Raw genomic sequence first — 25158 nt, 5'->3', positions numbered from 1 at the left:
CGACACTTGCAGCAAATTGCCCCACGCACACACACACACCGCAACCACAGCAGAGCAGAGCACGTTAAAAACTATGGGCACAAACGATTCGAGCTGAAAATTGCTTGGCACAGTTTGTCGCATTTTTCGTCCTTGTACCCTGCCGTCGCTTGCTGCCTTGCTGCCTGCCTCCTTGCTCGCCTTGTCATTTGGAGCTCATTTCAGGCGAAAAACGAAACGGAATGTAAACAAAAGGCAGTGGCAGTGGCAACTGTGGCACCAGCAAGGGTGGCAAAAGGACGCAGCTACTTCCGTGTGGCAGCAAACCATAAAATGACAGAGCAAATGCCTTCGCTTTGGTCGTGCCTGCTACACTTGAAAAGCAGTTTATTCATAACAGTATTCATTTTGGTAAGATTTTGAATACACTTGAAGAGTTCTGGATTAGAAATTACATTCCTTAATATTGAAAAATCGAAAACTGGTTTTTGAAACAAAAAATATTTATAGAATCACTACAAATTTAAACAAATAATTTCAAACTATGTATAATTTAATTAATATTAAAAACCCTTTATAAAAAATTTGGAGTTCTACTGATTTTCTCTAAAATTTTCTTAGAGTGCACACCCTCTCCCGCCTTTGTGGCTCCTTCCTTTTTCCATTCCCCTAATGAGCTTGATGCGTTTTTGATGATGCTGTTGGCTCCTGCTGCTGCCGCTGCTGCCACCACTGCCATGTTGGTTCCTGGGCCTTCCTGTCCTGGCAGTCGCACTAATTGAATGTTTTACCTGCCGACCAACGCTGCGTATGCGCAATGTGCAGCAGCACCGGTAACAGCGGTATGCCCAGTTGAAATTTGACTTTTATGAGGCATTTTCGGAATACAAAATTACCGTGTCGAATTTATTAATGCCATTTATCATGCAGCACTGAATTTAGGGGGCAGAGGTAACCCCACTGTCCTGGGACCGCTCTTTCATGGCTTGTCAGCGGCTTTAATTATGCTGAGGTTGCTGCTGCCGATGTCCTGCTGGGTAGGTGGTGGCCCGGCCGAGACGTGCTCATATTTTATGTCCTTATAAGCAGTGCTTGTGCCCGCTTTTCCCTTTCTTTCTGGACCCGAAGGTTGTATATTGTGTTGTGGAACAATTATAAAAGCTAGAGAAACACTACTTATTTATGAGAAAAGGTGGGTGAATTTAATTTTAATATCTGTTTTGCTTATTTAGTTACTTTTAAAATATTTAAAGCATATCGCAGACATTTTTATTTTTACTTAAGCTTCTCAATTTGTTCTTTTTCCATCTTGAAAAGCCCTTAATCAACCCAATTTCCGCTTAAAAGAGCTATTTACAGAAATAATAGCTTAGCTAAAGCTTTGTATCTGTTACAAAAATAATAGGACAAACACACTTAATTAAACTGACTATAATAGTAGGCTTTGGACAGTCCTTAGGCTGTAATTTCTGGTTTATAGTTCCATTTGTGGCTTTGTGTAATTAACTCAGGGGCTTTGTTAATCGATAAGCACTCAATTAACAGGTCTTAAAGGCTTACGTGCAATACAAAATTTTGCGTGTAGTAGCTACGAGTTTTCCCACGCCTGGGGAAAACCAGTCCCCAAACCCCTCGAAATGGCGGACACTCTCCAGTGGCAAACAGCTGAGGCGTAAATTGATTCAATGGGCTTAATTGTGCTGACATTTTCATGTGCCACTGCTGCCACCGATCGATCAATCGATGTGAATATGTTTGCTTTGGCACGCAACTGCAGCTTTGAGCCAGCTGCCATGCCCCCTTGCTTACAGAGGAGCCGCCCATTCCACTAAGCCTAATTTATGCCGTTGCATGGGTAGGGAATTGAATATGACAACTTTATAGAGTTTAGTTTATTATAATCGCATAAAGTATCTGACGTGCCGGGGCGGCTGAAACGAGCATGGGGATTTTCCTGCCACAGCTCTCGACACCCGCAAAAGGAGGAGGAGGCTCCTCTGGTTCTTGGGACTCCGGGCTGCTCGCTCTGCCCCATTGTTGTGCGGCTCATGCATCTTTCATGGGGCCATGTTAATGTGCCTGGCTATGATTTCATTCCCTGCTCTCTTTTCCCCCCCTCTGTTCTGCCACTCGCCAAAGTTTATGCAACAGATTTATGAATGCCCAGCTACGTGGCTGAATTAGGCAGCGAGGCGAGCGCATCTCTTCATCTTGCCCAGCTGAGGCAATTCCCAGATTCAAGGAACCGTGGTACTTGACTTGGTGAAAACACAGAAAGATATACTAAGGAATACAGTTGGAATATAAATTATAAATTGGGGTTTTTCAAAAACCCTAACTGAAATGCATATATTCATCTTATGTATCAATTAACCAGAAAATATTTTAATTATTTAAAAACATTAGTAAAATTTTTCAGAGTGCCTTAAGATAACCATTTCTTGGCTTATGAATTTACAAAAATAAAGAAACCTTTAGGACTGCCCAAGCTGGCTTCTCAACGTTGAAAACTTTTGCCTTAATTGTCAACTTCATTAGCCAACTAACTGTTGTCTCCAAGACCCACCGCCTGCTCTCTGTCCAAGGAGACCTTAGGTCATCTTGGGTCGGAAAGTTTTGCCTTTTGTTAATTAAGTGCAACTCAATCTGCTGCCGCTGTGGCAGACATAACTCATTCATTTGGCTGAATCCTTGGTAGCAGCTGTTGGAGGATGTTAATTGCCGCTGTCATGACAAATGTGTCTTTACCACCTCCTCCGCTTCCTCCTCATTCGCAGGATTTCCAGTAAATCCTGGCAAAGCTTTTTCTAGTGGCATGTTATGGCCACTCGTTGTTGGTTTTGACCTGGCCAATATTTAGTTATTGTCCGATAATTGGAAATGCAATTGCTTTAATTACCGCTGCAACTGCATTATTTATAATTAACAGCTGTCGAGTGGCTGTAATTGCCCGCCTCCCGGATTAATGCAAATCCGCTAAAAGATTTTCCTTGGTAAATGTAATAAACGCTAAATCCGTTTATAAATATTTAATTTGCAATTTATAGCTGGGGGTTATTTTACCCATTCACATTCCCACACTTTTTCCCCGCCATTCCTTGTATAAGTTCTTTTTCATGTTTTTCGCGCTGCTCTACTTTGTTGCATTTTATTTTTTTGGTTCGCTTTTCCAGCTCAACCTTTTTCTGTGTTTGGCTTTTCAATTTTAGCCACGCCAAGCTATCAGTGATTTTCGTGGGAAATGTTTTCTCTTTTCTCTGGTTGCGGACATATTTCCGGCGGTAAAGGTGCTCCCGGCTATTGGATAACCCCTTCCACTTAGTGAACATGTTTTTTTCGGTTGTCGACATTTTTTCCCCGTATTGATGCGATAAAGGTATCAGTGTTATTATTAATTGACTTTTATTTTTCCATGCTTCTGGAAATTTTAAAACCATTAATTAAAGCCATTTTAAAACTATGCCTTTAATTTGCACTCAATTAACAAAATTGTGCTCTTAGTTACGTTAAAGGAATTTGTGTTATTTTTAATTGTCAGTGTTATTTATTTTCCCCCGATTCCAAAAATATTTATAAAGGCATTTTAAAAATATTAATTGAATTTGTTCTCAATTAAATAACATTGCTTTTGGTTTTAATTTATGGTAGAGTTTCAGCAAATTTTTCGCTGTTGAAAAGGCAAAAATATGCAGCTGTGTCCGCGCATTCCGATGACTTTGCATTGCAATGCATTATTTATTCTGGCGCACAAATACTTTTCCCCCCTCAATGCATAACTTATGCAAAGAAAAGAAAGCAAAACGTTTTCGGAAATAGTGAAAATGGTTTTTTAATTAAAAAACCTTCTTGGCCAACGGAACAGCTGTCAAAACTGCTCAGTCTGAAACGAACAATGAATGCCCTAGCAGACAAAAAAAATATATATATAAATTAATGTGTGTCCATTAAATTTACAAGGAAATTTCTTAAAGAGCAAGGACCATCATAAATTGTTTTTCATCGTTTTTGGTGTTTTGCCAAAAAACGCTGTCAACGCATTACGTAATTATGGATGTATCAAATTATGAAAAATGTGCTCGGCATTCGCCAAGTTACGTGTTGTGGCAACATTTTATGGCTGTCGCGGCGGCCTTGCCGTCCTTTTCGCCGCAGCGAATTATGTGACAAAAACGCTTCAGTAAACAGCAGACGTACAAATAGATGGGGAAAATGCCACAGAGAGACAACAGAAACACGGACCCCGGCGACATGACAACCAACAAAAGGATGCCTGAGATGGGGTGTTGAATGCGTACTTGGAGAAAAAAATCCTAGTAAAATGTATAGGTTTTTAAGAGCAGTTGGAATTAATTCATTGAACTTGGTAATTATTTTTAAAATGTAATTATAAGCTTTTTATTTATTTTACAATGGGAAGGATATTTTATATTAGGGTCTAGATATGTATATGGAAACTGTATCGATGTTTGACAATATAAATCGATATATATGCATTGCGATTGAGCATCAAATCGATAAAGAGATAAATAACATTTTCTAAAAGGTTTAAAGAATATTTTCAGATATTTCAAATATTAATATCCCCTTGATATTCATTTCCATTAAATAACAATACTTTATTAAATATTTGAAAGTTAAAATTAATAATAATAAATTATCCAATAAAAAAATTATACATTTTTGTTTATTTTTGTCATATTATAAACAAAAATTTAATATAATTAAATAAATAATTTCCCTGATTTTTATAGAAACATATATTTAAGTGTATTGGGTTACCGGGAAAATATATCTGAGCCCCAGTCTCTAGTTTACTCCTAGTGCATCGTTAAGGATTTATTTGGAATTCCCAGCCGTTGTTTTTAATTGTCAAAAGCATACCAACATATGCAATATGTAGTCCTCTTCTAAACCACCTTGCCCCCCTCTCTTTCTAGTCACATCTTGCTGTCTCGTTTTGGTGTGCTCTGTCAGCATTGCTTACTTTTATGGTAATAATTTCAGTTGTGGCATTAAATCAGCGGAAACGGAAATGTAAAAACGTGTTGCCAGGAAGTCATATTTCAGCTTAGACAAACGAGATATACACCGTAGAGAGGGAGAACAAGGGAGAGAGAGAGTGAGATGGGGTGATGAAGCGTGAGATAGAGCAACATGCAACACTGTTGTCAGTGGTTGCCTTTGTTGTTGATTTTGCTGTTTGCGGAGGAGACTACATCGCATTAATTTGGTTTTACAACATGGCCACACATAAAAATGAGAAATGGCTGACACACATGCCGCAAAAGCAAACACAAACACACACACACTAACATACCCGAGAAGAGCCGAAAGAGACGGCAAGTGTGGTGGGGGCGAAAGAGACGGCTAAACAGATAACAATTGCCATCAACAATATAGTCGAAATTAGCGCAAAATGAATTATAAATGCTGCCTTAATAAAAAGCTAACGCACAAAGCGAGGCCACCAGACATCAGGCAAAAGAAAGAGAGAGAGAGAAAGCGAAGAGCGAAAGAGAGGCTCCGAGGAAGTGGCAGGATGAGGAAGCAGTAGCCGCAGCTCTCCACACTGATGTAAACAGTAAAAATGTTGAATGTTCTTCCGCCGCTTTATGTGCAGCATCAAAAACAGATGCTGAACAAGCAGCCGGAGTGCAGAGCAGCAAGGCGAGCCGGAAAGAAAAGGGGATAATGGAGTAAGGACTTAGCGGCGGCAACGGGGCAGTGGGGCAGGATCTGAAAAGCCTTGTCCGATGTAATTGCACTAAATAAAGAAGCAAAAGTTTTTAATACCCCGGAATCATGGTTCGGTTTCTGGGTATATTTGTCAAAATTTTGTTGTTAAATTTTATGATCATGTTCGAACTGAATGATTTTTATATCCTTGATTAAGTGAATCATGCGATTATAGATGAATTTCAATTAAACTTTTAAGTTGTTTTTGATTTTTAAGATAATAGAATTCGCTTTGAATATGTTTATTTAAAGTAATGACATTAATTTCATTTTTAAACTATATTAATATATTTATATATAATAGTTTTAAATAAGTTATGATTTGTTAAAGAAAAATTCCTCAAAATAAGCAAGTTTTACACCATAATCTCTAATTCATTCCTGTTTTCTTATCATATTCTTTTCATAATTTCCATTTTATAATCAACTATTTGACTCTCCCCCCAGAGTAGTAATTTTTAACTTAAAACCTATTTGAACTCTTGGCCACACAACTGATTGTTATAGTTAACAGTCCGTTGGCTTTATACCCTGCTACCAGATGACAACTTTTATTAAAGCATTTAACGCTCGCCCTATCTCTGTCTCTATTACAACTTGTGTTACAAATTCGCCAATAAACATTTTCAATTTAAGTTGTATCCATAGAAGGGCTTTCGCGGATGTTTAGTCGCTGGTTTATGAGCAGCTCAACGGCTAATCCCGGACAGAGTCGTCAGCTGCCTGGCACCATGGCAGACTTAAACCTCGCTGAAATCTTAAATGCAGATGTTGTTCCCCCAAAGGGAAAGGCTAAAGGCGATGGTGGTTCTGGTTCTGGCACTGGCACTGGCACTGCTAGTGGTTTCTACTGCTGTTGGCAATTATCACATCGTGTCGCAGTGCCGGCCATAATATCCCCCCAACCGAAGATGAAGTCAAATGCTGCAAATACAACCAATCAGACGAACGGCGGCAGGATGCGCCCCTCAACGCCCATTTTAATGTGCGCACGACTTGGCTCAGGGCAAAACGCATATATATACTTGGAGAAAAATGGTTAGAAAAAAACTAAATTAAATGAAATATTTTGTGTATATTTTAGATATTTTTGTAAATTTGTTTTAAATAATTTTTCTTTACTTTTAAACATTATTTTAAAGGTATAAGGAAATAAGTAAGTATACTAAATATTTTTTCTGCGAGTGTATTAGGGCTTGGGGTGTATGGAATTGATATTGGGTCTGGTAACTCCATGAATTTTCTTGTGTTTTCAGTGGGGAAACAGCAGTAAATTGACATAAAAACCAAATTGTCCATAAAAATGTATTTCCCTTTAGCCCAGCCAAGGATCTCCCCCAGCAGTTACTTTTTTCCTCGATTTTCTCGCTTTTCTCCCTGCCTCGTATTCCCTATACCCGACGGCGATGCTTATCGATAAAGTTCAATGGCAGCTCCAGGGGGAAAGTTGCTCAGTTGGCCGGCGGAATTAGTTTCCTGCGGGGTATCCCATGGACCGGTTCCGTCAACAATTTAATCAGTTCATCGCCTCCCGGCCGCAGCAAATCCTGCTGGCCAAAAAGGATCTCAGCGCTGGCTTGTGTTTATTTCAACACCCTTTGGGGCTTGTAGTTTATTTATTTTTTTTGTTGGGCGGGTTTACTTGCCCGCCTATTGACACGAAAAATAAGTCGGCTTTAGTTTTGGTTTTATTGGCCGCATTCCGGCGGCAGGAAATTAAAAGCCATCTGGCAATGTTTTCATTTCCTTTCACCCCAAGTCACTTCATCATCTGGCCCAGAATCGATATTATGCTAATGCCTGTCTAATTATTGCCCATTATCGAAATGAACTGAACACATTTCCCATCACAATCAACATTCTATAATCGTAGTCTGCCGGCTGGCTTATTTGATGAGCCAGAAGCCTGGGCCCCGAAAATAAACTGGCTGAAATTTGACGCTGGGAGTGAGAGGAAATTATAATTTGTAAGTGGTTTTAGGGTGCTTATTCGCATGATAAATATACTTGGAAACTTTCGGTTTATTAAATTACTAAAAGAGGCTGAGAAAATACATAAAGTCCAAAGGTTTTAAGCCTTTTAAAGTAATAATTTTGTATATAAATATTTAAGTTGTCTTCATCTTTTTGTAAGCTAAATATTTTCATTACAAAATATGTCATGGTGAATAGATGAAAGTGATTGATATTTTTGATAAATCCCTAATTATCAGCTAGGCAAAACCAAAAGGCAAATCATTTCAGACGCAGGCTATTGAAGAATTTCCCACACATTTTCCCTGCATTTCCTGTCCCTTTTCTGTTTTTTTTTTGAACCAACTCCCACGTTGACGTGTGGGGACTTTGAATGGATTTTTAATAACATTGTCAGGGTGACACAGAAATGGCGTCAACATGTGCGCAGCTACCGACCCTGACTGTGATTATCACTCGACCTCCGGCCCCCAAGCCTCCCCTCTCCCCTGGTATCACGATGTCCTGACCATCGGGGGTCCTGCTAGCATACACGCACACGCACACTCGCACAGCACCATGAAAGTGTTGGACATTTTTTGTTTGTTTGGGTCTCGGTGTTTTTGTTGCACGGCTCCTGCTGTTGCTGCTGCTCTTTTTGGCCGTTCAACATGCTCATATTGGATATGTTTTGGTGGCCACTGGCCACTCCACTCCAACGCCTCATCATCATCATCATTGGGTCCATCCTTTTTTGATGAGGCGAAAAGCACTGGCCAACTAATTTCAGCCTGACATTTGCCAACGATGGCCATGACGATGATGATAATGCTGATGATGATGATGATGATGGGAATAATACCGACCATTTCATAAGTTTCGATGGCGGTTAATTTACATGGCCAGTCGGAGGATTTATTGCCACAAACTAGGCCAGCTGTGGGCAGCTAGATATTTATTACAGCCTTTGCGCTTGAAATAAGTTAATATCGCTTGACTTCTTACTCTCTGCGACGGGTGGAGGTCCTGTTTCAATGGCTTCACAGGCAGGCAGACAGTCGCAGGATATGCCTCGACCTGATGGCAAATATATTCGTATAGAAAATCATAAAAGATATACATATATTAAGCACAGCTGGTGCCGTGGGGATGAAATGTATAAAGTTCTAAGTTATCTTTTTATTGAGATTCGTATATTTATTTTTATCTACCACTTATAAAATGCAATATTAATACAACAAATATAAAAAATAGTACGTTTTCTTTAAGTAATATTTGCTAATATAATGTCATCTCCTGAGCATTATTACCCCATCTGTGGGCAAAAATAGCGAGTGCAATGAAAGCAGGCGAGAAGGCTGTTCCAGCAGACAAACAAAAGCTGGCGAAAACAAATAATCCGTTCGGTGAGCTTCATGCTCTGCTCGGCTGTCCTCTTTTGCCGTTTTGCTGTTTGCTGCTGGCTTGTGTATGTGTGTGTGTGTTAGCCAGTCTGTTTGTTTGTTTATTTGTTTGTGTTTTCCTTTCGAGGCACACGGCTCTTATCAGAATGCTTTTTGTCTGTTTCTGTTTCTGCTGCTGCCTCTGTTTGCATGCAATGCTGATGATGAGCCTCTGCAACATGTCGAGTGTGCTGGCAAAGTAATAATAACAAAAGGGCTAAGACCGAAGCAACAGAAAGAGAGACTGGGGCTTAGCAGCAACTCATTGACACGTTCCATGGCAACACTTTCGGTTTTGGCCTCCAGTCTGCCGGCTGCCTGCTGCCTGCTGCCTGGCCGCTTTAAGCCATTTACTTAGCCACACTCGGACAGATGTCAATAGCAATCTGGCTGTGTAAATGGATGCTCGACTGGCTGAATGAAATCATGCACGACTGACTTTATGCCTTTGCCATGCCAGGCGATGCCATGCCAAGCCATACCTTGCCTTACCATGCAGTCGGATTCATTTCCATTTAAATGTTACATCAATTTCGGTTTCCTCTGCGGGGGCAACAGTGCGTATGACCGGCTCTGAATGTGCATTTAATTGCATTTCAATTTCTCAATTTACCTCCATTTGGGCATATCCTGCCAAACGCAGACTGCCTGCCATTGAATTAATAATTTATCGATAAGCCGTTGAAGGACTTCGCCGCAGGCTGTCACTTAATTAGAGAGATGGTGGCAACAGGACCAAAAGCCAAACCGCAACTTTGGCCACACACACAGGTCATTTGCCTTTGCCTGATGGTTTTCCAAATTTTTCCTAATTTTCCATTTTCCTTTTTCTATTTAAATTTTTGCCAAAAGGCTAAAACGAATCACACATAAAAGTTAATTAAAATTATAAATCGAAAGCAACATCAGCTGGCTGGCCAGAAAGAGGCGTGGCTTTGATTGGCATAAAGGGGTTTAATAAGCATAAATTATGAGAAGGCTATAATCAATTCTTGCTGTTATTGTTTGTCTGGCTAACATGAAAATTGGTTGCAGCACGCAAGCCTAACGTTGGTAGAAAAAAAATAAAGCTGAAAGAAGAGCGGTGTTTAATACCCTGAAATGTGTTAGAAAATGTTGAAATTTAAATTTCTAAAGTTTCATAATAAAAAATATTAAAAGAAAATGATTCTCTCACAAAGGTTTTGTCTTTTTAAGTGTTTTATTTTATTTGAAATCAAATTTCCATATGTTTGAACAATAATTTTTAAACAAAGAGTTAAATTTTTGATTAGTTCATTTCCTTAACATGCTATTTTAACTCATCTTGTCATAAAATATTATAACCTGGCGGCTCTTTTCGTTTCTATATCTAAATATACTTTCATAAAGGGCAGCAAACTTTTGTCTGAGGTCATTTTCGGGCAGGTGCAGCAGCAACTCATCAGATGGGGGAGAGGCAGATAACAAAAGTCGAATGTTCATTCAAGTGGTCAGGTGAATTGCAAGTGAAACCACCTGAGAAAGCTCGGTAATTACAGCTCGCGTCACTCTTTATAAACCCAACGGAGGCCTGCAATTAGCCGGCCACATAACTCATCCGCCACGTGGCCTCGACGCTCTAGAAATAAAATGCAATTTGCGAAGTGAAATTGCCTGTGCTAGTTAAATTAATCTCGCCCTCATTCTCAACAGCCCGCAGGCAATTTCAAGCTCGACTTGCCAACTCATCAGCCAACAGCCAGCATCGCTCAGTTGTCAGCCGCAATCGCTGGCATTCTAATTAAGTCGCGGCTAATCATTAATTAGACACATCGAATACTCTGCTAGGTTGCTTTTTTTTATAGGTGCGTATATACTATGTATATAAAAAACGGCCCATTTAAGTTTGGTAATCGCAACAGCTTTCTAATGCCGCAAAAGCCCAAAACAAATGTCGCTTTTAATTATGGTCTTTCTAAGGATTTGACCAAGATGCACAGTAAGGAAAAGGGGATTCTAATTTGTGGGAATTTCGATATTTAAAAATATAAAAATATTTATTTATTTTTTATTTTTCCAGTAAGTTGTTAAGGTATAACAAATTTCTATTTCGAATTGAAACCTTTTAATTATATGATTTCCTTTTCCGAATTGCTAATTTCTTGGCCAGTGTGGCCATCTCCCCTGTTTGGGCTCACATTTAGCACTTCCAGGCACGCCACTGGCCACACCCAAGGATATCCGAGGTTGAAAGTGGTTGTGTGGTGTAGGGATTGGATGGGGAGAATGGTATTGGGATTAGGGTTGGGGTTGGGGCAGGTGCAGGTCCAACAACCGCTTCTGGGTGTGCTCAAGGCTAGGGCCAAATGGCTGCTCGGCTACCTGGTTGCCGAACCAAGCCGCACTGACGTGCTCTGATCGACAGGATGTCTGACGGTAGGTGGCAAGATGGGTGGTCTGCGGTTGGGGCTTATTTATAAAACGACCTTGGCGCAAATCAAATGCAAAACTTTTATGCGGACAGCCGCACGCGTCCATGTCCGCGGTCGCGTCTACGTCCGCATTTGCCTGCTCATTAAAGGTCAAAGCCGATTTGGTTTTGTTGTTGTTTTTGTTGTTGTTTTTGTTGTTTTCCCTGTTGTCTCCTTTAGGTGTGTTCGGTCCCGTGTCCTTTGTGAGGGGAATTGCGAGGAATCATACCCAAACACCAAAAAAAAATGTACAAAATAAACATACAAATATTTACACAGGGAGGAAAAGATATAAAAAATTGGTCATTAATTTAATTTTAAGGCAAATAAAACAGTCAGGGGAATTTTAAGTTTCTAGAATTTTATTCTGCCTACAAATTAATATGAATTTATTTTAAATTATTACATTTTTAGAATATATAGTTAAACACAAATTTTTACGCAATATTCCCAGTTTTTCGTTGCATATTTAAGGTGTTCTTGATTGATATACCAAATTCTTAAGGTAACAAACAAGGGATGTTGACAAATTTCTTCTTTGTGCACATGTCTGTATATTTTTCACCGTTTTTTTAACGTTTCCTTTGAATTATTTGCCATCGCGCGCTGCTCAATAAACATAATTAGCATTTTGCCACTTTACGTGGCCCAGTCACTAATGAATGACTAGGCCCAAAAGGAAACAGCCCCACAGCCCACAACAAGGCAACAAAGCAAAGCCAAGGGGCTGGGGGTAGGGTAGGCGAGGGCTCAATTGGACCTATTTCATATGCAAAATGTGGCAAAGAAGTTGATTAAAAATTCAGGAAGAGCTCAACTATTTGACAGGCACGACGCCATCTGTGGGGCAAATAAATAACAGAGTAAACTGTGCAAAGGCCACAAACAACTACACACACTCACGTGCAGAGAGGTGTGTGTGTGCGTATGTATGTGTGAGCTGTAGACACATCAACACTTGCAGAGCGGTATACAAGTGTCACTCGTGTGTAGCGCACTCAACACCAGCACTTGGCCATTGCCTCTCACAAACACCCACAAACAACTACACATAGAACAAAGTTTAGCCAAAAAGAAGTTAACAAATTAGTTAGTATTTTTACTGATTAATTAAAAATTTAATGAAATATATAAAATATTTAAATATATTTAAGAACACCTTGTCAGGTATTTTTATTTGTAAAAAATATTTATTTTTCCAAGTGCACAAACGTATTTAGCAGGCAAAAGGTCTACCCTCTCTCATATACACATACACACACTGGCACCGGGCACACTCATTTAGTGTCGCACACATGGCGTATACGTGTTGCCTGCCTGTGGTCGTGCCGCAGAGTGTAATTAAATATTTTACAGGCAATCTACATTCTTGAGATAAACTCAGCTTTATATATGTGCTCCATCAGGAGCCACAATGGGAAAATGTTTTTAAAAACGGAGAAACATGCAAAATGCTAAGCAAGTACAAAGTTCGGTAGGGGTCGGGACCGATTTGGAAATGCTCTTAACCAAATGGAAAATGTCACAATGAAATACAAAATATAATCCTAGCTAGACACTGTCTTAGAGGAGATTAAAATATATGTGAAAACTAAAGGTGTCTGCGGTAAAACTAGGGAATTTATAAGAGGCTTAGGGAAGTATTCTTGTTTTTTCAAGGCTATAAATTGTTTAGTGATCTTTTTTATTTGAAAAATAAAGATAAATACAAAATATTCTTCTGGTTTAAACTTAATACTTAAAGTTTTTATTTTAGATAACTAAATTCACAAAAAGTATGATATAAAAGTAAATTGTTTCAACCTAAGACCTAATAATATCTTCTTAAAATATTTCAAAAATTTGTATTCCACTTTGCTTATTATTTTATCAATTTCTCTAACAATCAAATTCAAAGCTATTTTAAGAATACAATCCTATAAGATGTAATCTTAATCTTATTTGTTCTTGATTTGTATTGATATTACTATTGATTTGTATCCCTTATACTAATTTTCATTCATTTTAAAATCTACCAATTGGCTGCGAAAGTCGACGAACTCGTTTAAATGTCGGTCCCAAAAAGGACAACATCATAAGATACCAGATTAATGTTTGCAGCTCCCCCAAAACAGACACTCAAACACACACACAGAGCCGCATATGGGAGCACCCAGAAGGATATTGCGCTTAGGCTGCAATATTTCGAGGGCTCGTCCTGGGCCCACACACACACACAAACACACGCAAATATGGCTCGTCGAAACATTTTTCGGGGCATAAGTCGTCGTTGTGGAATTTAGATTAGTGCCATTTAACTTTTTAGATTTACAAATGTTGCATGAAAAGATAATCGGCTTGCCCTTGTCCGCCAGCCAGCCATAGGACATGGGATACGGGACACGGGAGACACAGTCATGGGCAGTTTTGTGGTTGCTGCCCCTTTGCAACCTCAGAATCAGAATCAGCCTCATCCAACTACCCCAGCCAGGTCCTTCGTTCTCGTCCTACCGCCTGCGTCTCAGATCCTCCGACTGCGTTTGAGTTGCGGCATTGTAACAGGTTTTGAGGCGTGCTTTGGGTTTCTGCGGCTTGGGTCCTGGAAATATGGAACTGGAGATGGAGCCAGACCCCAAATTGGATTTCGTTGTTGTCTCCCAGTTGGGCACATATAAATATATATGTATGTACATACTACATATATAGTGTGCGTGTGCTTGGACTCGGACGCGTGTTGGTAATTGCGCTTTGAGGTTGTAATTTGTGAATTAAAACTGTCAACAGTAAAATGCGGTGCGTGTGGCAGTGGATTTAATAAGCAAATTAAAATGCAGCATTGTTCACAGTAATGACTCGCAAATAGACTTGTTTTCGTTTTGAAATTTGGTAACAGCTCTCTTAAAGGGGTAACTTACTTCATTTTAATATAAATACCATATTACTCTTTAGATGATATTAAATGTAGGTAAATATTTAATTAAGTATTACTCGATTTAAATTTTATAAATTTAATAAGCAAATTGAAAAGATGCCTTGCCTCTTAGTCATAACTCTTTATTTTTTGTTATTGCCTTTCCTTGAGCAATTAACTGAGAATTTAATTTGCCTAGGCTAATCATTTCGCCCTACAAAATCTAATTAAAGCTGCATTTGCATTGGAATTTCCGTTATGTCCTTAATTAATAAGTTATGCTTTTACCCACTCACTGCTAAGCAAACAGCGAGTATAAAACAGGGGGAAAAACAAGAGAAAACTGTTTTTTAATTGCCTGCAAAAAGGGTTTACAAGAGGTTGTATGGGGTGGCATATACACTTGTAGTAGTAGGCCGCAGCTGCTCCTCCGGCTTAAAGGATGAGGGCCCGGCACAAAGTCCACATGAACTGACCACTTGAGCTGGCCTAATTGGCTGGCCAAGTGTTGGCTATTTCGGAGCCTGAACTCCAAGGTCTCTGGATGCGGTTACCCACTGACCATCGAGCAATGGAACTTATTTACTTTTGCCTGTGGATAGAAAATGGTTTTCTAAATATCAAAAGAGCACTAAAGAAATTGTGTCAAATTGAAAGTTGAGTTTTTATTTAAGCTGTTGCAAATACACAGATATTTTCAAGCATTTCTGTAAGCATTAAAGATACACATGCATGTAGATGTTTCGTAATTAACTTCCTTCCCAAAAAGCAGACTCCATTAAAGTGAAGGGGGGCGTGGCAATGCGATGGCTATCCAAAATTCCAAGGCAACACTATGCGTGTGCGAAAAAAATACATCCATTCAGCCGTCTGTCCAGTTGAAATGTGGGGCGTTAGAAAAGGGTTACGCCCCCCGTTATAGCCGACATGTGAATTAGCCGGCATTAGCTGGCAGCTGCTGGAAATGGCGGCGCCGGAAACGGAAATGTAAGAGCGTGTTCGAGCAGAAGCCCATAATTTTGCATGAGCAAAAGGCAGAGGAAACAGTAACTGAAACAGAAACATTAACATCAACTGAAACATCAACTGGAGCAGCAGCAACAAACATTGGCAGATAACAGACTCGAGTTCAGTCGCATGTGAGCGCACGTGATAAGAATTCACAGGTGCGAACACGCGCAGCCAGGTATTAAATATGTCGAACATCGTTCGCAGTTCACTCATCAAATGAGCATTAGAAATTGAGAGGAGAATGTGTTGGTAAATGGGAAATTAGGGAATTAGCTTGAAGAGCAGCTTATAGCATACATTTCAGGCAATTTCAAATTTCGGTCATCAAATAAACATTTTGGTAAGTAATTTTAATGACAGTTGGAGTTTTAGTTAATTTACTTCTAATTTAGAATATTCGAATCATTTTTGTAAACCTTAAAGAGTTTTTGAGAAAACCTAAAACTAAAAAATATTTTCTGACTAAGAGTCATGTACTTTCTGTATTTTTTAACAAAATAAATAAGGTTCTAAGTAAACCCCCCAGAAATTCTAGGCCATACTTTAAAATATATGCCTCTCTGCCACCGTTAATCTTCCGAGTAAAGATGGATTACCAAAAGCCTGAGCTAAAAATGATTGACCTTGGCAAGTTAACCGTCCTTTTCCGTCCTCCTGCGTTTCAAATATAATTAGTTTTGCACTAACTGGGGCGTAAAACGAAACTCAGACACATAACACAGTACGCCCCCAGATCGAACTTAGCCGAACCGAAGCGAAGCCTTTGCCTGGCCCCCTCCCCAACACAGAAAATCATTAAAAATATTTGCCTGCACGCGCTGAGCCGCCTCGTCATCCAATCAGCCATCGACTTCTCAGGATCCCTCCACCACTATGCCTTCCACCGAAATCGACACCACAACCACTAGCCTTCCTGCTCCTGGCCATCGGGCCAAAAAAAGGGGAGAGAGGGCCGAAAAGAACCCAATTTGGGGCATAAAAATTGTTGCTTACTTGGCAAAGATGTTTATCACACCGTCGGGTGGCTGGATAAAAAAAAAATAAAGTGGGAAACACTAAGAGGGAGACTTTAGCCGAGATGCTGCACAGTGGTCCACTGGAACAGAAGGTATTATCTACCCTAAGGATTCAATAAAAGCTGCTTTAGTATTTATGAATAACTGAAGCTATTAAAACTTATTAATCTCTGACTATTATTTTGTTTTAAGTGTCTTAAAACTTTATTATGCATTTTTTTAAGGTTTTTAATTATGGTGAAAGGTAAGGCGAAGGTAATGTAAAATCCTTAAATCTATTTGCTTACTGAAGTCTTATTCTTTCTATCAAACAATAATTTAGCACTTTCATATAATATTAAAATTGTATAAAGTTCTGAGACCAACTTCTGAAAGCCTTTGAACAGAAAGTAATCAGTAAAAATGTATAATTTTTGCCTAAAAGAATCTTCTTCTTGTGTTTGGCCAAATGGAAAATATCCACTTAACATATTACCAACATATTCAGTACATTTCTTTAAAAAATGTTTATGTTTGCTACTATTTAAATATCTTATGGTACAAAGATATTTTAAACAATTTTTTCCCTACCATTATAAAATTCAAATGCATTGCAATACTACGACATTTTTGAGACCATCTCGAACCACTGTGCTGTGGCCAGTGCGGTTGGCAATGTAAATATTTTGCCATTTGGGCTTTCTCTTGGATTAGTTTCATTTATTTCATCATTTGCGCGTCTCACTAAACGCATGCAGCGGCAGCGCCTTATCCGTACAGGCACGAGTCCAGCGTTCTGTGTTTGTGTCCTGTCTGCGGAGAGAGAGAGCAACGCCCGGACTTTTGGTGGTCCGTGGTCGGTCGGTTGGCGGTCCGGTGGGGGGATAAGAATTTAATCAGGCCGCTGGGGACTCTAAAGCGCCGCCCGCCCGCTGCTAACGCAGAAATGTAGGCGCTGCCCAAATACAGGAACAACAAAAATAGCAAACGGAAACCGAGAACAGAAATTTCCTTAAGCGTAATGCTACACAGGAAAAAAAACTATATTCCTAACTCTCTTGCTTTATTATTTTAGAAAACCTTAAAAGGAACAGTTATCTTTTCCTAGAATCCCTATTATTTCCTTATTTTATTACAGACTTTTATAATATAGCAATTTTAGTTTAAAATAGAAGCTCAACAATTACTAAATAGAAAAAATATAAATATAAATATTTTCCCCTGTGTAAAAAATATTGCCCCGGAATGATGACGATGGCGATGACGAGGTCCGCCCGCCAAAAGGGAAGTAGTTGGAGGGGATTTGGCCTCGTTGCTATTTGATTTTTCCTTTGCACTCTCCTTTTTTTTTTTTTGCTCGACGCCTTTATTATTCGTTACAAGTGTGTGAAGTTGTAATTTAAGTGTGTGGGGAGGGGCACCGACACGCCCACCGCCCATTAAACGCCGCCTCCGAGTGCCTTGAATGCCGCTCGAGGGGACATTGATTTTCCTCTCCGTATTTTTCCGTTTTGAGCCCAGGCATGCCTTTAAAGCAAATTCCTTCCCAATCAGTTTCAGTTGCGTCTTGATTTTCGCTTTTGATTTCAGCGGGTTTAGTTGGAATAGGGGGGAGCGCGGAGAATAGAACCCCGCCTCCCAGAGATATACCATATCCCGCAGCCCATATCCCATGGCCCACATCAGCTGACATTGACGAGTGTCAGGCACATGTCCGCCGCATTGCCGGCGACTGAGTTGGCTTAAGCGTGGACACAGCTGGACATCGAGTGGCCGAATCGGAAGTGAGAGGGAATGGACAGAGGATCCAGCAGCAGGATGGACCACAGGTGGAATGAGCGGGTATCGTCGTTGTCCTCGGGACTCGCTTTTGCCACTAACCTCCCCCCCCACATAGTGGCTGAAAAGTTTTCAGCTTGGCTTTATGGTGGCTCTCTTTACCACTACGACATATTGAATAAATTCATTGGAAATTTTTTCGCTTGATTCGTGTGTGACTTGGCAGGGGTTTCCCTCAAGGGGTTTCATTTTCTGTGAAATTATTTATTCGATTTTTGTCTTTTTGTGAAAAGTATATTGAAGGGTAGTTGTTGAGCATGTACAAAAAATGAACCGGTTTCCCAGTTTAAAATAAAAAAACTATTTATGACTTAAATGTATTGTTTAATTCTACCTAAAAATAACTTACAAAACATTTACAAAATGCATTTATTATAGAATAGTAAATATGTTTCTATAACAAGAATAATATTATATATTCATTTAAATATTAGAAATTTGTATTTTTTATTACAAAATATATTTGGAAATTTTTAAAATTATGAATTAAATTTGCTAAGCATTTGTTGGTAAATTTGGTTAATAAATTCATAAAAGAAAGTACTTTCCGTATAAATAAAAAATTAATAATTGTCTTATTATACTTTATTTCTCCATTAATGAGAGTTTACAAAATATTTAAGTAACTTTAAATAAAACAAATTATACAAAAACATACTAATAATTTGTAAACTGCAGTTTTTAAAACAAAGGCAATATAATTGTTTGTAATACATTCATAATTTTGCAATCAAATTGGCGCATTCCCTGTTAATTCAGTAACAACAAACCATAATTGCGTAATGAAACATAACTAATTCATCCTGCAGTATGCGCTTCCCATACTAATTTTAAATTGTGTGCAAGACCAATTGTGAAATGATTGCCGTTTGAATAATTGAACCGGAAGCATTGGCTGCCTGCCCATTGGTAAGAAAAGGTTAAGGAACTCTAGCAATCGGGGCAATATTTCCTCGAATTGAGGCATTAAATAGTGATTGGTTCGACTGACTATTACGGGATGTTCGTAATGTCTCATGGCCTTGATCTGGCCTTTAATATGAGAACAATTTTCCAGTTGGATTTGCTTCTACCTGGCTTCGAGATGGGGGTTCTCGGTTCTTGGTTCTCCGCCAGTCAGCTGGTCGGTGGATGGCAATTATTTTTAGCCCATTGTGTGTATTTGCCTCCACGCGGACCGACTGTCTGCAGGGTTGAGTGTTTATTTTCGCCAATCAATATTCCACATACTCCCAATCGATATGGGCGCACGAGGCGTATGATTGATCTAATTGATGGCCAAGATTGATGGCGCAATCTCGGCAGGTGTCCCCTCAGTGTCAACCATAAATCTCAATTGCATGCGACTTACGTGCACGGTCTGGGTTCAACTGCAGCACTGCATTAAAGTTGAATCGTTTTAAACTTTTGAATGTGGAAACTTCTTTATGTTATCACGAATTTTAACCGGGGGAAACCCCTTGGCAGTTCTTCACTCGAAAAATGGCGTTTTGTCAGCGATTCGCGGGCGATTTTGCGAGCGGTCAGCGAGCGACTGAAAACGCGACTTGGCAGTCCAAAGGACGAGCGAGGACTGTGACTCTGCGGCGGCTGACAGTGTCTATTATTCAGGCAAAAGGCCGCAGGAGCAGCAGCAGCAGCAGCAACAGAAACCAACACGGCCAAGGCGGAGCAACTGTTGGTCGTGCGAATCCCGCTTACGATATTCGTATTCCGTTCGGATTCGCGTTCGGCTTTTGGTCCTCGGAAAGCGGGTCGTCCTTCGTCCCTATATTTCTTGCCGTGTCGTCGGCAGCTGTTTAACTATTTTTCGGTTAGTTTTCCGCAGCGCTTGCAACTCAATGACAAATTGTTGCATCTCAGAAAAATCCGCCTCCATCCATCCGCCAAGCTCACCTGTGTTTTTGTCATTTGAATCAATATCACTTGTTTACATATTTTGGCCTTGCAACAGGGTTAGTTTTCTATGAAAAGAAATGTGGTTTTATTAATACAGAAATTTTGAAATTATTGAAAATAAAATATTAATATTTATTCTTATCTATAATAACAATCATGTTTTCGTTTATTAATTTTTTATTATGAAATACTAAGTGCATTTTCCAACTAGAGTATTTCCCTTTCCTTAACTCTCTTGTTGCTTCGAAAACAGTTTCAAGTTGCATACTTTTGAGCGCCTAAGCGAGCGGAAACATGCACTCTTTGACTTTTAGGGAATCAGTGGACATATTTTCTTTTATTTTCACTTTTTTTTGTTCGCTAAATGGCTTACCGGGCGTTTTAAATTTATTGCACAACATTCAGCATTATAAAACAGCATCAACGAGCGAACTGATAGCGAAAAGTTTAATGGGAAATGTAAATGTAACGCCATTGTATGACATACGACAATAAAATGGAATGGAACAGAAACAATAAACCGATGGATGCCAGACCCAGGATTCCAACACAGGTTGTTGGTCCCATTTCCCCTCTTACTCGCACTCCTTCCGCACCTCTCTATCACTAGGTTACACTGAAAAATGAGTAAAATCAATTCTGATTAATTTAAAAACAAACAAAACAAAAAAAATCTTTGATTGTTTTTTTTGGTTTTTAACCTTTTTCTTTTACCAAAATACCAAAAATATCTTTTCCAAAGAACAAGATTCTAATATTTTTTTATTGTTACTATTTATATTTAAATTTAAGTGAATACATTTTTGGAAATATTTTTCTTTGTGTCTACACATCTCTCTTCCTATTTCCCTAGTCACCGCTCTGGTTTTTTTTTACTTTATTTGCTGTTATTTTTCTGCGGCTGCGGCCATAATTTACAATAACAACAACCCAGATAGAGGTAGAGGTGATGTCGAAACAGGGGGGCGTGGCAGTAGCCAGGAGAGAAAGGGGGTGGTAGGCAGATAGAGAAATGTGAAGCTGAACATGAAAGAGTCTAACAATGTGGCTGGCCCCGGCTTGTGAGGCTGGCGTTTTGCATTCGATGGATGAAAAGCGGGGACAATACACTTGAAAAAAAGTCATTCCTAAATAAAAAAAATCTTAAATAATGTTTAATAGTATAATAATACATAATTTAAGAATTTTATCTTAAAACAGTTTCTTATAAAAAAAGGCTTGGAATTCTTAGATTTCCAGGGTTTTTTCTAGTGTATTTTCCCAAAGGATGGAGACCCGGCATAAGGGGAGCTCTAGGAACCGATAGCTGCGTTACCGTTAGCAGTCTAAAACGACGAAGCCATCGAAATCGCGCCATGCAGTTCTTGCGACTTCAGAGTCAGATATTGTATTTCATGGCGTCTCGCTCGATATGTCACGCGATTGTGTGTGTGTGCCCCCAGAAGTATATATACTTATTTGTGTGCGTGTGTGCGCCATAATTCAATTTCAGAGTAAGCCCCCATTCCAACCCATACATACATACATACATCCTCTTCCTGCCCACAGCATCCCAATGCCCCATGCACATGAGGCATTGATCTGCGCTAGCAAAGCGCCTTTATGTTTTATGCGTGCGGCTGAAAAGTTTAACGAGGCATAAACAAACACGGCCAGCAATGGGGCTATTGTCGTTGACTGAATGAATGAAAGTTGGCCTTATGATATACGGTGTGCCCAGGGATAGACATTATTTAGATCTATCCCGGAAGCGGGATTATAATCGTTAAGTGTATGGTATAGAGTTGGGAATACATTTGCCGAATTTCATGGAATAAAGAAAGATTTATGAATTTGATTTCTATTTTTATAACAAAAACGATTTAGGCAGAGACAAAGTTTTAGTTATCCAAAAGTTAAACAAAAAAAAGCAATTTCATTTAAATTTAAGGTTTAATAAATTCTAACCTTGGGTTTTTAAAATAATTTTCCCAAGAAATCGCCTAACAAAAGTTGTTCTTCTGAATAATTTCAAGGAAAGTGAATTGCGCGAATTGAGCAACTCAAAATCAACATTCGTAATAAACTTGGGCAACTTGAATTTAATTGAAAATCACGAGTTATTAAATCCAACAAGGCGTTCTATTTGTGCTTGTGGGATGTCTACAATTTCAGTTAAATCAATAAAAGCTTAGCTACAATGAAAGCCACATGTTTTCTAATTATGCTTTATTTTTATTTTTTTGTGAAATGAAATTCGATATTAAAGTATAATTTGGTTCGTCAGGTGCTTGGCATTGAGTAAGTAAAAGGTAAATTGAATTATTTTAGAGCTTAGTAGAAAAAATGAAATTTACTTCTTATCATTCTATGAAAATTCTTAAAGTATTTTCCAAACTTTTTGACCCAGTTGCAAAATACCAACCCATTGATTTTGGAATTATTTCAGCGGTTCTCCCTTTGCACCTGGTGATGTCGCAAACTGTGGAGCCCATGTTAAAATTGGCTTATCCATAATCCAATTAGCCAGGCCAGATAGCGCCGTGTCACGGCCACATCCTCCTTACATAAACCATATGTTTCGTCACATGCAATTTCCAAAGCAATTAGCCGGCACCCATCACCTGCCCGATGCAACATCCTTCGCTTCTATTCCACTCACACACATGCCCGAATATGCTAGAATGTCCTTTCATTTGCCTGCAGCCTGTTGCTGGGATCATGGAAATGTGCCACAGTGCTGGCTGTTGTGTCCCCAGAAATAAATACTTACTTGAATATTTTAGTTTTTAAAATTGTTTCTGAATTATTTTCAAACTCGTGTTCACTGCTTTTAATTAATACTTTAATTTATTATTTTAACCCGTTTTGCTTTTATTTTTGTTTGTGGCCATCACTAGTGTATGCCTTGGGAATTGAATTTGTCGCGCATCGAACAAACTTGGCAATTCAATCAACGTGCCAGCTGCCAACTACCCATTCTCCAAACCATTTCACCTGCTATTTTTTTCCTGACCATGAACCTGACCATCGACCATTGGGGGCTGTCTTCTTCGAATGACTTTTGGCCAACGCCGCTTATGGCTGGTGTTGCTGTTGTTCGCTTGGCTAATTGAATTGCCCTGTTTGTCGCCTGTTTTGTGTTTGTCCTCAACGGGAGCAGTGTCAAAAATTACGCATACGCCCGGTTGGCGCGCATTAAGCCGTTACGGCTAATGAAGCTCACGAGATTGACGGGCCAATTATGGCGATGATGGCAGCGCCATTGTTTCCGTTTCCGCTCCATCCCAGCAATTGAATTACATTGAAAACTTCGTTAGGCTCGTTAGTGGAACGGGCGCGCCCTGCGCTCTCCCGGCAACTTAAAATGCAATCAATGCCAGCTTGGCATTCTTTGTTGCAGACTTAATCTCGATTAAATGATTTTTTATTGATACCATGAAGTGGTACGAGCACTCACACGTATAATATACACATAAATGCACTTGGAGAATTTTTTAAAGATTTTAATTGAGCTTAAAGAAAGGTGCTGGAAAAGGACAGAAATAATTAATGGTTTATGGTACTTTAACTGATTAAATAGGTACCTCTATATACTTAACACTCTTCTTATAGATTAAATAATAAAATATTAGTAAAAATGTTTTATTTTTTTTTTGCCAGCGCAGCCACATATATTTCCGAGAATTGGCACAGTTTGAGGCACTTGGGGAGGTTCGGGTTCTGGTACTTTTCCCCCTACCAAGGGCAAGAGAGTGGCCGGAGTAAATCCCGGCAGATTGCTTGCTCTCGTAACGCTTTTTATTTTCCCACGCTATTCTTTTTCCTTTTTAATTGATGTTGAGCGGTGATGGGTTTTCCGTCAGCCTTGCCAGGCGTCGGGATTAAACAGAGCGTTTTCAATTTGCAGAAATAAAAATAACAATGGACAGCCGAGTAGCATAGGTGGTGGTGGTGGTGGTTGCCACTCGGCATTGACAATCCAAATTGAATGGCAATTTGATTTTATTGAAGTGCAGCAGCAACGCAACTGGTGGGCCCTGTCAGTGCACCGAGCGAATATAATATTTCAGTTGACCAGGCAACCAAATCACAAGAAATTCACTCTGGCTATAGGATCTCGTGGCTTTAGGATATCCGGATTTTTTGCAGGATTTCTTTCTCTACTTTTTTTGCCCATTGACGCCTGCGGCACGTACTCGTGTTTCTGTGTTGGGCAACTTGTCGGGCTCTAAGGCAGTCACATCTTTATCCTCCATGCCTGCATGGTCGTCGTCCTTGTCCTCGTCCTTGTCATGCTGAAAATATAATTAAAGTTTTTGACAGTTATCTCGGGCCAACAATGAATGAATGCCCATTCTCGGTGTGATTAATGATGTCAGTCTGGCAAGTGGAAAAATAAAATAGAATTAAATCTAGAGCGAAGTTAAAAGCGGCCCTGGGGCATGGCATCGCATTGAATTGAATCGGAATTACTTGATCATTTATGCTAGATTATGATAATCGCATCGAAAATGTCCAACCGCAAAACAACTAGCCAGGACATTATTTGGTCCCATTTGTTATCCACGAATTCGAATTCCGCACATGTCCGAAAGTATGTCCATGTGCAAGCAATTTACATTTTCATAGAGCTTTGTGCGGTTGTGGTTGCAATTAAATGAGAATTCGGCATTTGGTGGTCGCTTATTGTGGCTCTAGAAATATTCTGTGTGAAATTGTGACCAAAAATGTTATTTTTGGCATGTTTTTGGGTAAGACATTAGTTGCTTAATTTTGATTGATTGCTGTAATCTTTTAATGATCTTTGGTATTTCATGAGGATTACAAAAGTGAAGATATATTTTTCGTGCCATTTAATGTCCAATTTCTTCTACAAGGTTTAATATTAACAATGAAAATTGCATTGGCTTACCTTAAACCCTTTTCGAGGCACTGCAAATTGAAGATTTTCGTTCTTGACTGGGATTAAATTTACAAAAGTGTCACTCTCCATTTGCGAC

The 25158-nt window shown here is 39.3% G+C and overlaps 1 protein-coding gene across 1 annotated transcript in view; it reads right to left on the bottom strand.

Annotated features, from left to right (window-relative positions):
* Positions 1-19823, bottom strand: part of mAChR-B (muscarinic acetylcholine receptor) — a 38306-nt gene extending 18483 nt beyond the window's left edge. Inside the window, exon 1 of the mRNA XM_041777139.2 lies at positions 19629-19823. The gene's annotated coding sequence lies outside the window, so the exon portion shown is untranslated. The remainder of the gene's footprint in view (positions 1-19628) is intronic.
* Between the last annotated feature and the right edge of the window lie 5335 nt (positions 19824-25158).

Source organism: Drosophila kikkawai, chromosome 3R (assembly GCF_030179895.1).
Source record: "Drosophila kikkawai strain 14028-0561.14 chromosome 3R, DkikHiC1v2, whole genome shotgun sequence".
Lineage (NCBI taxonomy): Eukaryota > Metazoa > Arthropoda > Insecta > Diptera > Drosophilidae > Drosophila > Drosophila kikkawai.
Note: the sequence above shows the minus strand (reverse complement) of the source record. Positions and strands in the feature narration are given on the sequence as shown.